Source organism: Parus major, chromosome 4 (genome assembly GCF_001522545.3).
Source record: "Parus major isolate Abel chromosome 4, Parus_major1.1, whole genome shotgun sequence".
Lineage (NCBI taxonomy): Eukaryota > Metazoa > Chordata > Aves > Passeriformes > Paridae > Parus > Parus major.
In genome coordinates this window covers 758,429-771,042 of record NC_031771.1, presented here as the reverse complement: position 1 = coordinate 771,042, position 12,614 = coordinate 758,429, and the positions used below count along the sequence as shown (strand labels likewise).

Sequence of the window (12,614 nt, the reverse complement as noted above, 5' to 3'; positions counted from 1 at the left end):
CTGGGGTTTCCTCGCCTTGTACCTAGGAAATTCTTTTTAAACTTAAAACTTGTTAGCAAGAAAAAGGTACATACATAGCTAAAAAGTATTTAATACTCATCTGCGAGAGCCAATATCATAATAAAAATTTATAACATACATATATATATATAGGTAGATATAGATACCTCAAGATAAACAAACAACCATAATGGTGGCAACAACAGAAGAGAAACAGAAACCCAACCGCAGCCTTCTTTGGGCTGTCAGGCACTTTCCCCTTCGGTGCAGTTCCGGGCAGAGCTGACAGGGGTGCTGGTGGCTCCCAGCTGGGCAGGACAGGTGCGATGATTCCCCCGCGCCAGCAGGGGGCGCTGTGGCACGAGCGCAGCCACCTCTCCACATGGTCATGGCGGCTGGGCTGGTGGGAGAGAGGAGAGAAGGCGCTTTCCTTTGCAAACCCATCTGGAGCAGCCAGTTTCAGTGCCACTTGGAAGCTGAATGGATTGCAGCAGGAAACCTCGGAGCAGCATGATGGAACAGCAGAGGTAAGCACACTCAGGGTGACAAACAAAGAATAGGAAAGATTTTGGAGCCATGCCAGAAGCTGAGGGGTATCCAGGCAGGCATGGGATGTTGGCTTAAACTATAGCAAAGAGCCCTGCAGCAGCATCAGAAAACAGCAGGGCTGGGCAGCAGCAGATGGGCCACCACAGGCAGCTGCTGCATGCAGCTGGGAGACTCTCCCTCCAGGAAGGGGGAGAGATTCAAGGTCCCAGGTTTTCCCTTGAGGCACCCGAGCAGTTGTTGAGAGTCCTTCCCAGTGAGGTATTGAAAAGGTCTCAGGTCAACAGTTGCTCTTAAGAACAAAGGCTCATGCATGACAGGAGAAGCAGTAAAGGGCTGATTTCTGCGGTGGCAGTAAATTCTGCCCTGCTGTAGCACCAGCCCAACCTTCCCTCTCCAGTCCCGAGAGCCAAAGAGAGTGGGGGATGAGCCTAGCCCCCACTCCCCAATGAAAATCTCAGGGTATCTCTGCCTTTCCTAAGAGAAGCCCCACAGGTAAGAGACTGCAGCCAGCTTCACCCCTCCTCCCACCCTGGCCACATACTTTGTGTCTTTGAAATACCCATAGTTCTTGTCTCTTAGGCAAGAAATGGGATAAAAAATCCCAAAGAGAGAAAAAAAAAAAATAAAAAAGAACAAAGCCTAATCTCCAACAGAAATATATGTTTATTTAAATGACTGGGATTTGCTGATACACAAACTTGTGCAAAACTTTGGAAAACAGCCCCACCAAACTCAGACATTAATATGAGTTTACAAAGTTTCCTGCAGTGTAAAAGACATCTTTGTAAAGGAAGGCTCATCCTGAGCCTGAGTTGGTTTGGGTACTAATAAATTCAGATGGAGGAACGGCACAGAGATGCAAAGGGAAGTGTTGGCGAGATAGCACGTTAGGATACAGCAAATGAAGTGATGAGAGAGAAGATGCAAAACCTGACATTTTTAGCATGCATTTGAGAAGGCTGTTATGGGGAGGAAAATTTGTTATGTCTAAATTCTTTACATTCACATTTGCCCAAGACTAAAGCAACCAATTCCAGAAACAAACGGGTGTGTTAATTCTAAGCATCCCCTAACAGCCAACAGAAGCACAAATGTGCTTATTCTGTATTATGCCAATACACCTCTATAAATATTTGGAAAATTGTCCCAGAGGGCCACTGGTAGCTTCACCATGAAGGTCTAAGGACCCTGCTCAGACTGACAGACACAACCAGGCAGACAGCCCCCTTTCCCACCCATGAAGCTTCATGCCGAAATTCTGTCCCACTCTAATTCTAGAGCAGTGCAAGAGGTGTCATTCTGTCTTTGATCTAATACTCTCATCTACTGCCTCACTGCAGCTCTGCAGCTGCCTCATCTGAGATCCAGTACAAGGGAGATCCAGCTTGCTGGTCCCCACATCTGCTACTCAGCCTTATAGGATGAGCTGGAGTACAGTATTCACCGAACAGATGTAAATACAAGCCATCAGTATCTCAAAGGGATTTAGAGTCAAAAATACCTACATCCTTTAGATATGACTAAACCATCTTTTTAATGAAAGTGGAGTGAATGCAAAGTGCCTGAATGTGAGGTGAAGAATCCATAAAAAGCAAGCTGCAAAGGGAAGTTTCTTCATGCAGGAGACAAGACATATGTCATGTTGGCCCCACAGTCTTCGTCCTAGCCAGCTTCCCAGGCATCCACCACAGGTAAACAGCCGCAAACCATAAAATTCTTTTTAGAACAAGCAAAACCCCAAGTCCCAAAAAGCTGACATTTTTCAACCAAGGAGAATGCAGGAGCAGACCATAGGGTGTCTGGACAATTACAAAAAGATATTTCTGGCCTCTGGCACAAAGAGATAGAAGTCCCAATCATGTGTACTTGAAAAGCTAAAGCAGATATGGGAAACCTAAGCATGCTGGTACTTTACAGAAATTCCACTTCTGGTCACAGGAGATGCAGGGAGCATGAGAACTGAGCACTCCCATAGCAGAGGACTGGTGCCTTTCCTGAAAGTCATACTGGCATATTAGACCACTAAATTACTTCAGTACAAAGGGACATCAAATCAGCAAAGCTATTCTGTAAGTAGGTTTGAGGCAAAATTAAGCTCACTTCAAAAAGGAAAAAAATTTCAGACTATAATCCTGAAGCTATTCCATGGAAAGGAACTACTTTATATAGGCTTAGGATTTTGCACATCAAAGTAAGGCATTTTTTAAAGATACTAATAAACAACCCCATGCTTTTTGATACACAGGACAATAGGAAGATACAGCAGTGAATGAAACTGCAGCAGCATTCTGTCACCCTGAATCACCCAAGAGATGAGAACAAGGACCTTTTGTGCAAAATGTGTCAGTACATAAACAAGTTCAAAAAAGATACATCCAGAAAATGCAAACATAGGAAGGTGCATTTTCTCATGTCCAGCACAAAAATCTATATCCACTAATAAGCACTAAAGCAGATGAGAAAACATGATCTTGGACTAAGATGTCCGATTGTCCCAGAGACTCTCTACTCTTCCCATGGCCTTCCAAGCTTCATTTAAACCATTTATTTTACTTATAGCCCTGAGTGCTCAATGGTCTGGAAAATTGCACCGTAAATAAGATGGCTGCCGCTATCTACTTGTACAGAAGCACTTCCTGTGATGGCCACAAAAATGAATAAAGCTTTCATTGGCTACAGTGTTTCTATTTCCCTAATGCTGCTTAGGATTTGTGGAAAGATCAGTCCTTGGTGAGATGTAAACTTGGCTAAACAAGTACTTACAGGACCATTTGGAAAAGCTTTTGTGTAGCTGCATTTCCTTTGTTTAACCTCAGGAAGAACTGCAAGTCCCAAATCTGCCAATACACCTCTATTAATATTTGGAAAATTAGGGGGTTTTTTATTAGCAAAGAAGTACAGACAGTCAGAAAGAGATTTTGTGAGCTCAGAATAAAAATAGTAGTGAGCATTTATTCATCTCTAGGTCTATTTGCTTTGGATAGTTTTTCATTGATTTTACTGGAGCTCTTCCAGTTCTATCAGCTTAAAAAGTTTTTAACAAAGAAAGGTACTGCTTTGTCAGATGGGGTGCTTCCAAGGTTTCAAAGCAAGAAGCTCCCTTTAACTTTTGTGTCAAGCCAATAAATAAAAGGGATTATTAAGGAGGGCAGAATTCTACCTTTACAGTCTAGATCTGTATAATCACACATCCCCAGTGTTAAGAATAATTTGAATATTGTTACCATATTACTGTTTGTAAACCTCTTACTTACCTTGTACCCCTGTCCCAGGTTTACTCACCTTGTACCCCTGTCCCAGGTTTACTTACCATGTACCCCTGTCCCAAATTGCTGTACCCCGTGTTTCTTATTCCTTGTTCAGCCAGGCCCTGCCCCCTCTCCCAAGTTACTGTACTGTGTTTCTTGTTCCGTGTTCAGCCAGGCCCTGCCCCCACTGCTCCTAGACTCCCACATGGCAACACTGTACCCCTGCCCCAAGCTGCTGTACGGTGTTCAGTTGGGCCCTGAGGAGGAGGATGGCATAAGGACTTCCATGTAAATGAGAGAGACCAGAGACTCATGGGACGCACCCAGACTGAAAAAACCCCCGAGACAACGAGCCACACAAAAGGAAAGGAATAAAAACAGTACCATCAAACAAGGAAGACCCAGAGGAGTCCCCTGACTTCCCTCCAGAGGCCGACATAACCACGAGGGGACTCGACTGGGATGACACCCTAGGCTACGAGGCTAAGAGAACGAGTCTTCCCGGGGACTCCCGTGAGGAAGGAAGGCCCAGCTCTGCCCTAGTGACAAAGCTGCAAAGATCCTCCTCTTCTGCGGTGTCCAAGTGGGAGCAGTGGCGGTGTGCGCGACCCCTCGGGCCCCCACCCCAGAGCTGTATGGTTTAATAAAGGCCTTTTTAAAAGGAGCTGGTCTCCTGGCCTGTTCATCACACCAGGGAGTGTGATTATACACAGGCTCCACTTCTGTTGCCTTTTTCCACACCTGGAAATGAAACTTGAGATAATTTTAGTAAGGAGGTAATATAAGAGTGAATCTTTCTTTGAAGGCATTCAAGCGCAGTTATGGAAAGTCCACAACAGCCCACCCCCTCCAGGGACAAATACATTTCTATAGGTTTTAGGAAATTAGCATAATTAATAAAAAGCACCAATTAGGAGGACAAGTGGTGATGCAGTTCCCCCGCCGGTCAAGCCCCTTCTCTAGAGTCTCTCCCCTGACACTAGTTGTACTTTGTCCATGAAAATATACCTCAAAGAGTTTTCTCAGCCTTGGTTCCCAGGAATAACCAAGATAACGCGGGGGCCTTGCACACCCTGGGACTTGAAGCTCTTGAATTTGTTTTGTCTTTCTGCTTAAAGAAAGGCTATGGAAAAGTAGTGGGGATACTAGCTACTAATACAGTAGGCTACGGAGTTACAAATATGTGTATGATGAGAACAGAGAGTATACAAAAGAAAAAAGGTGAAAACCAAATGATATCAGGTCTGCCACATACACACTGAACTGTGTCCTGGTCTCCTAGGTAAGCAGCACCACCCCGGGTTGTGGGGGCCAACAAGGTGGCCAACATTGTAGACCTTCTCCCCTGGAGCAAGAGTCCATAGGCTTTTGTTAACCACTCTTACCTGGAGAGAAAGCCCTGAGGCCACAGCTTGCCACACTCCCCCTGGGGGGAGAAACCATAGCTAATAGGCTTTTGTGGTGAGTAAAAAGGAGTAGCCCCCAGCCTGCCTTGCAGCCTATGCAAATTTTGTGTACCCCATGCAGATTTTATGTATCCCATTGGTCCTTCCCCTTTGCTCTGTCCCTGAACCCTCAGTTCACTAGTCCTGATCCTCCTATATAAACCCCTGCTCACTCTAAATCACCCACTTGTTGGGGGTTAGGTGTCCTTTTTTTTGAGTTCTGGCTTCCCATGGAATTTTTACCCATTAGTTGCAGGGACAACCTAACTGTGGGTACTTGGTGGGTGCTTGACAAAAGACAAAGAGTTTGGCTGGGCCCAGGGTGGGGGAAGGGGGCAGGAAAAAAAGGAGGGTGGGGACAGTTTGGTGGGCTTTCTTCAGCTTCGGAGAAGGACACATTGGGTGCAGAGCTGTTGTGGTAGGGAGAAGGGAATTTTGCCATCACCCAGACGGAGCTGATACTGCTTCTCCTTCTTCCCTCTTTGTTGGTGGCCTCGCATTCCCTGTCCTGCTGGGACATGTGGCAGTCCCAGCCACCGCCATGGAGCTGTTGATCCACCTCAGCCACCGGCCCAGGATCTCTGCTCATCCCTGCTGTTCCTGGGCCGGCTGTTCCTCAGAGCCCTGCAGAGCACCGGGAGTTCCCGCCCAAGGGGGTTTGTGAAACAAAGCCTCTCCTCCATTCCGTCTCAGCCGAGAAAGCTGTCACGGGGTCCCTGATTCTGTTTTCTTGCTAATTCTATTGTTATTGTTGTTTCTTTGCCTGGTTATACTAGTAAAGCACTGTTATTCCTATCCCCACATCTCTGCCTGAGAGCCCCTTGATTTCAGAATTATAATATTTCAGAGGGAGTGGGTCTATATTCTTTCATTCCAAGGGAGGCTTCTGTCCTCCCTAGCAGACACCTGTCTTCTAAAACCGAGACACCGCTCTTCGTCCCTAGACCCCTCTGAGGAAGAAGTTGAATAAAGCCTCCCAATATCAGGAAAATTAATTCACAAACACCAGAGATTTATGTCCAAAAAGAAGACAGAGGAGTCCTTTCATTTTATTCAAATAAAGGGAGAGGCCATGGGGCATCCCCCTGGGATCTCTCAAATTTTTGGAGGGTGCAGCCTCTTTTTTATCCTAATTTCCTGGCCACATGTCCCCTCTCTCTTTCCCCATTGGCTGAGATACTTGAGAGGTACAGACTTTCCAGAATGCCTAATACCTAAGATTTCCCCACTAATGTACAACCCCCCTCTTAATTCTTAACTCTTATGGAATTTATGGTGTTTCCTCAGTGTCCCTTTCATCTTTCAGTGGAATCCATCCCATTGTTTCTGTTATCTCTCAGTGATAGTTTCATTTTATCAGCAGACCCACAGCTTCTTTGTAAAGACAAACCTGTCATTCCTCTCAATCCCTCGTCTTTTAATCTTTAATAATTGTCTTTACAAACTTTAGTTATCATTTACTTAATTTCCTGTTCCTGGGTGTTTTGTTTTGGTTTAGTTTTTTGTTTGTTTTTTGTTGTTTTGTTTTGTTTTGCAATTATTTGCAGTGACATCAATTTCTGTCTTTATAGCCATTTCTGGGTCAGTAGGTGTGGCTACTACCTGCATCCCTTTGATCACACGTTGAATGAATTGTACTAAGCAAAGGATCATGCATGGTAAAAAGACTAAAGTTGCTACAACACATGAGTAAAAAAAAACATTTTTTTAACCTATAGTCCACCAGGTAACCATGAAAACGTGTCTCATTCCCATCATTTCCATGTTTGGACCGGTACATGAGCTAACTTTCTTATTCCTTTTGTTACCTGTTTTACCACCTTTCCATTGTCATCTATTTGCAAACAGCAGTTTGAGTCATTTAATTTGCCACACACTCCCCCTTCTGCTAATAAATAGTCTAACACTGTCCAATGTTGAAATATTGCATTTCTCATCTGAGTAGACTGGTCAGCAAGAAGGTCAAGAGCTGTAGCTCTCTGGTTGATTATTATTTCAAAGACAGCTTGCAACCTAATTATCCAATTTAAATTATAAATGGGTTCTCTGGCACCTGATATTAATTCATTTGGGTTCTAAGCAGCTGGTCCATAGTGATCTATGACTCGTTCAGGTGGCCATTCATCTTTGCCCCACTTTTGGGTCCTCCCTCCAGCCAGGAATGCATCAATTGACCTATTTTCTCTAATCAGATCATCATATACTTTGACTCTTGATTTTCCCTGAACTTGTGGTAACAGAAAGAACAATGGTCTAATATACCCCACATAACATATCCCTGACCAGTGTGGGGGTAATCTGCATTAAGAATATTGGCCACAAATGCAGTAATGCCTCTTCAAATCCAGGTCCCATTGGCAAAGGGACCTTTCCAATTTCTATCATCAGTTGGTGGGTCAAAATACAGGTTGCTTTTGGGGCCTAGTGGTCCCCCAACAATAGTTGCCTTGCCATAAGAATCACAGTATTTGCATTTCCAAGCTCCCACATGAGGTTTCCACCCGCAGTTACATCCCAGATAACGTGTCCTACTTGTGGAATTGTCTCAGGGGCAGCTTAAAAATAAGAAATCAAAAAAATTCTCTTTCTCTGTTGTAATATGTTTATTTAATTTTGTCGAAGTTGTTAAGAAGTCTGTTGGTATGTTCCTGGTTTCCCCCATTGATTATGTTAGTATGTTCCAGTTGTCCGTTATGTAAACCCCTCCGTGTTTTCCTGAACATTCCTTATCAATCACCTTAACCTTACCCCTACCCCCTATCCATCACTGTAAACCCCACCTCTTCTTCCAGACCCTTCCATGTATATCATCCCTTCCTCGATACTTTATTGGTTGTTATGTTACATTCCTGCCTTCCTTGTATCCCCATTGGTCCCTGACATTGTAATCTCCTCCCCTCACTCCTCCCGCCAAGAGCTCCCATTGGTCCCTGAACTGTACCCTCTCCAGAGATAGTATTCTGTGCACAGAGGTTCTCAGGGCTCTCTTCGGTCCTGAACTCTTCCAGCCCAGACCCTCGTGTTTCTCCCCTCTCCTCAATAAACCTGTTCCTGGGAATTTCAACTGAGAGAGTCTCCCCCATCCTTCTACCACTACCCACGATGCCTGAATCAGCAGAGCTCGGAGTGAACTGGCACTCTGAAGGTTCTGCAGTGGGGTCACCTTTCCCTTGTAGTTCCCCACTCTTGGCACCTGCCCATGCTGGAGTGGCACAGTAGAGCTAGCCCGGAGCTCCAGTGTGGCAACAGCAGCATCATTTCTCCACTGCTTTACAGCCTTCAAAATTTTTTGGTAATTATGGAAGGAACACTTTACCCAGCTACTATTAGTGAGCTTAACATGCGTTTGATCTGATCTGCCTCGATATCTGGAACAATCATAAGGAGGGCATTTGAGGGTCTAACAATCTAAACCCAAAGATACATCCAGTCATAAATGCTTTTTCCCACATATATGATACCTGTTCTATTTAGACAATATATGCCTCTTTCAGAAAAATAAAGCTGCCATGGACTTCCTTCTTTGTCCCAAAATCTTGTTCAATTATGGACTTCACTCAAGGTGCTAACCCACCATTTAGATTTGACTGGACTGGCCACCCATGGCCAGTTTTCAGATGCCCCTGGCCTTCTGCAAACCCAACAATTGCTAAGGTTAAGGTTTTTTCTCTTAAGGTTAAAAAAAAACTTTCCCACTTTTAGCTCCAACCTAACTGGTAATATAAAGGTAAGATAATTAAGAGAAACAATCTAATAGCTTAATAATCTAATTTCCTAACCTAATTTTCACTTTCACGCTGTCTTTCACACCACCCGTGGCGAGTGAAGGCACAGAAACAGCTTAGCATAAAGAAAGCAATGACAGCATGGATTGCCCCCCAATGACTGGGGATCTGAGAGTAGGGATGCCCAAACAGGCTATTTCAGCAGGCAGTCTCTGGGTAGGCACTCAGGGTTTCCCCCGATGTCGACACACAGCTACTGCTCCAGTCCACTCCTGCGGAGTGTCAGTTGCGGCTTCCCGACCTTCTCCTTCAGCTGAGATGTCCAAATCTCCGGAGCCTCAGAGACTTTGACCCAAGTGTGATAGGTCCACCCGTGTTCAGCTGTCTTGACAGCTGTTTCTGTGGTCAGCAACACCTGGAAAGGTCCATGCCACTTAGTAGTGCTTCTTTCCACTCCTTAACCAGGACCCAGTCTCCTGTTTTTCACTTGGTGAATAGCAAAGTCCAAAGGCAGGGTCTGTGCCAGCTGAGTTTCCTGTCAAAGAGATTTCACAAGAGACAGTATCTGGGCCACAAACTGTTTTAAATACACACCACTTATCTCTACCCCCCTCCCAGGCTTCGAATTACAAGGATAAGGAATTCCAAACATCAATTCAAAGTGAGATAGTTGAATATCCCCCCTGGGGCTAGCCTTTATTCTTGCCAAAGCCAGTGGCAAGAGCCACACCCACAGCATCTTAGTTTCTATCACCAGCTTCAGAAGGTGTTAATTATTTCCCCATTCATCCTTTCAACCCGCCCGAACTCTGGGGGTGCCAAGGGGTATGGAGGTTCCATACTAAAGCAGTCATAACTCCTTTAAGAATTTTCCTGTAAAATGAGTTCTCCTATCTGAGTCTATAGCTTCCACAGTCTCATATCTTGGAATTGTTTGTTCCAAAAATACTTTAATAATTGACCCTGTAGTTGCTGAAATGGCTGGAAATGCTTCCGGCCACCCTGTTAGCTGACATACTATTACCAGGAGATATTTAAATCTTGCCACTTGAGGCATTTCAGTAAAATCTACCTGGCATCTCTGGAAGGGACGTACAGTCCAAGGCCTCACTCCCCTAGCAAGTTTCTTTGTAACTCTGTTATTGATTTTAGCACAAATCAAACAACCATTACTCAATAACTTTATTTGCCAGGGTAAAAAGACCCACAGCAGCATACATTTTGAGAAAGGCTACTGCCAAGTCCTCGGGAGCCCAAATGACTTCCTTCATGAAGTTGTTTTAACATCTGTAAGTCCCGAGCTTTTGGTATCCACTGCTTATCATCCCTTGTAAACCAATTATCCCCACTTATCCTTTGCCCCACTCTTTTTAACTATCTCAAGTTTCTCTGGTGGAAAAGACAGTTTTTCTGGCAGCAGTGCAGCTAGTGGGAGCAAGGGGAGTATCTTAGAGATTTCTGGCAATAATGCAGCTTTACAAGCTTCTTTATCAGCCAGTCGGTTTTCTTCTGCCTCTTCCAAGCACACTGTCTGGTGGCCCTTGATGTGTATTATTGCCACCCTTTTTGGTAAATTCACCACCTCCAATAGACGGGAGATTAAGTTCTCATGAGCTAATGTCTTTCCCCTGCAGGTTAATAAACCTTTCTTCCCATAGTTTCCCAAGTGCATGTATCACCCCATATTCATATTTAGAATCACTAAAACCATTCACTGTCTTGTCTCGACATAATTCACAGGCTCTCACAAGCCGCACATCTCCGTTGTCTGCCCTGACCAGGTGGGCGGTAACCACCCCCTTCGTTTAATTGCTTTATGTTCATGACGAGTATCCTGTAAATTGCTTCCCTTCTACCATTCTTGAAGTCTCCTCAATAAACACATTTTCTCCCTCAGGCCAGGGAGTATTTCAAATCTTCCCTCGCCTGGGTCTGGAGATCTACCACCTGAATGCAGTCATGGGTTTCTTTCTGGCCTGCTGCTTCAGGGCTGTTAAAAACAGGAGGCTGGGTTAAATCCTTACCTGCTTTTAAATTCCGTAAAATTAATTAGACAAGACTCATACTGTAATAACTGAGTGCTGATCATTCCATTTAGAGGCTCTTTCAGTTAACAAAGCTTTAATCTGATGTGAATTTTAACAATCAGATACCCTCCCCTTGTCTGCTTTTGGGCCTCAGCCACCATCAGAGCTGTGGCTTCACAGCTCTGCAGACAATGGGGCCAGCCTCTGGCTATCAAGTTTAACAGTTTAGAAAAATAGGCAACAGACTTTCGTGTTTCCCCATGCTCTTGCACCAAAATTCCTTTAGCATAACTTTGTTTAACATCCACATACTGCAACAACTTAACTCCTGAGGGTGGAGTAAACGCTCTCAATATTTTCTGCAAAGCTTTCCCAAACAAAACAGGTGACTCTGTATAAACATGAACCATTTCAGCAGCAAGTAATGCCACTGGCTAAAGTAAATCACATTTCTTTGTTAACCAATTGCTCCCTGTCCCAATTTTTTGCATCAAGTCCATCTTAGGCGTAAGGAGGTGACTAACAAATTAACCTTTATTAAGGAAATCTTAATATTTATAACATTTTATAACTTTTAACATTTATAACATTTATTAAGGAAAGATAAAAAAATATTTTCCCTTAAAGTTTTCCTATAGCCCCCACAGAGTAAGCTGCATGATAAATACCTAGACCTGCATAGGACAATACCATCCCCACAAGGCTGCAGCTGCAGAATCGGCCTTAGGATTAGAACCTGCTAATTTTACCTTACAAAAGGCCACAGACTAGTGGGGGGTTCCCCACAAGGTAGGAGTTGCAGAATTAGCTTCATAAGTGAAAGCTGCCAATTCTGGCTTTTTATAGCAAAACATGCAAAAAGCAGAGGTATAGGACATATCCTAGATGTCCCATGCACCATACACAGTAAAAGTAGCTTAGCAGAGTTTAAGCTAAAACCACGTTCAGAGCTTAAGAGACTACCTCTCCTTGTGATTTAATGCAGCTTGGTCTGTCAAATCACAAAATCTATGTCTCACGAAAGAGATCTTGTCATACTAAACAAAGGATTATCCAGTGTGTGTCAATGGAAATAAACTGTCTGCTTGAAGAAAATCTCTTTAAAAACTCTTCTCTACTGCTCATTTCCAAAACTAATTTGATTGTACTGCATTACTCATATGAAGGATGTCACTGATTAAGATCCCCATGGAATCTTGACCTACTTTACCAAAAGTTTTAAGGCCAGATTTCTGAAGTATGACCACTAATGTAAGTGCTGTAATTTCTGGGTAAAAAGCCTGAGGGGTTTCAAAGAGAGTGCCATATTACTTGATTTTTGAGAATTGGCATTCAATGCCCAGCCCATTGAAGTCAATGACAAACATTTATTTCCTTCTAGTCAGGGGACAATTTCACATGCCCACCTTCTAACTTTGTCACAGGAAGAGCAACTGAAAGCAGGCCACGCAGACTAGATCTGGGGGGAAAAAAAAAAAAATCTAAATGTAATTACTTGGTGCAGTTTGTTTCAATTTAATTAATAAAAAATTCTAAGTGATCCTGAGAGGAATGATGGGTTTGTCTTTACAAACAAGCTGTGGGTCAGTTGATAAGATGTAGCTATCAGTGAGAGACGAC

The 12,614-nt window shown here is 43.9% G+C and overlaps 1 long non-coding RNA gene across 1 annotated transcript; it reads left to right on the top strand.

The window, feature by feature from the left end:
- The first annotated feature begins 382 nt into the window (after window positions 1–382).
- On the top strand, window positions 383–4,520 carry LOC107202704. Its single transcript, XR_001520809.2, has 2 exons — window positions 383–527; window positions 2,795–4,520. It is a non-coding gene; the product is annotated as an uncharacterized LOC107202704 (long non-coding RNA).
- The last annotated feature ends 8,094 nt before the right edge of the window (window positions 4,521–12,614 follow it).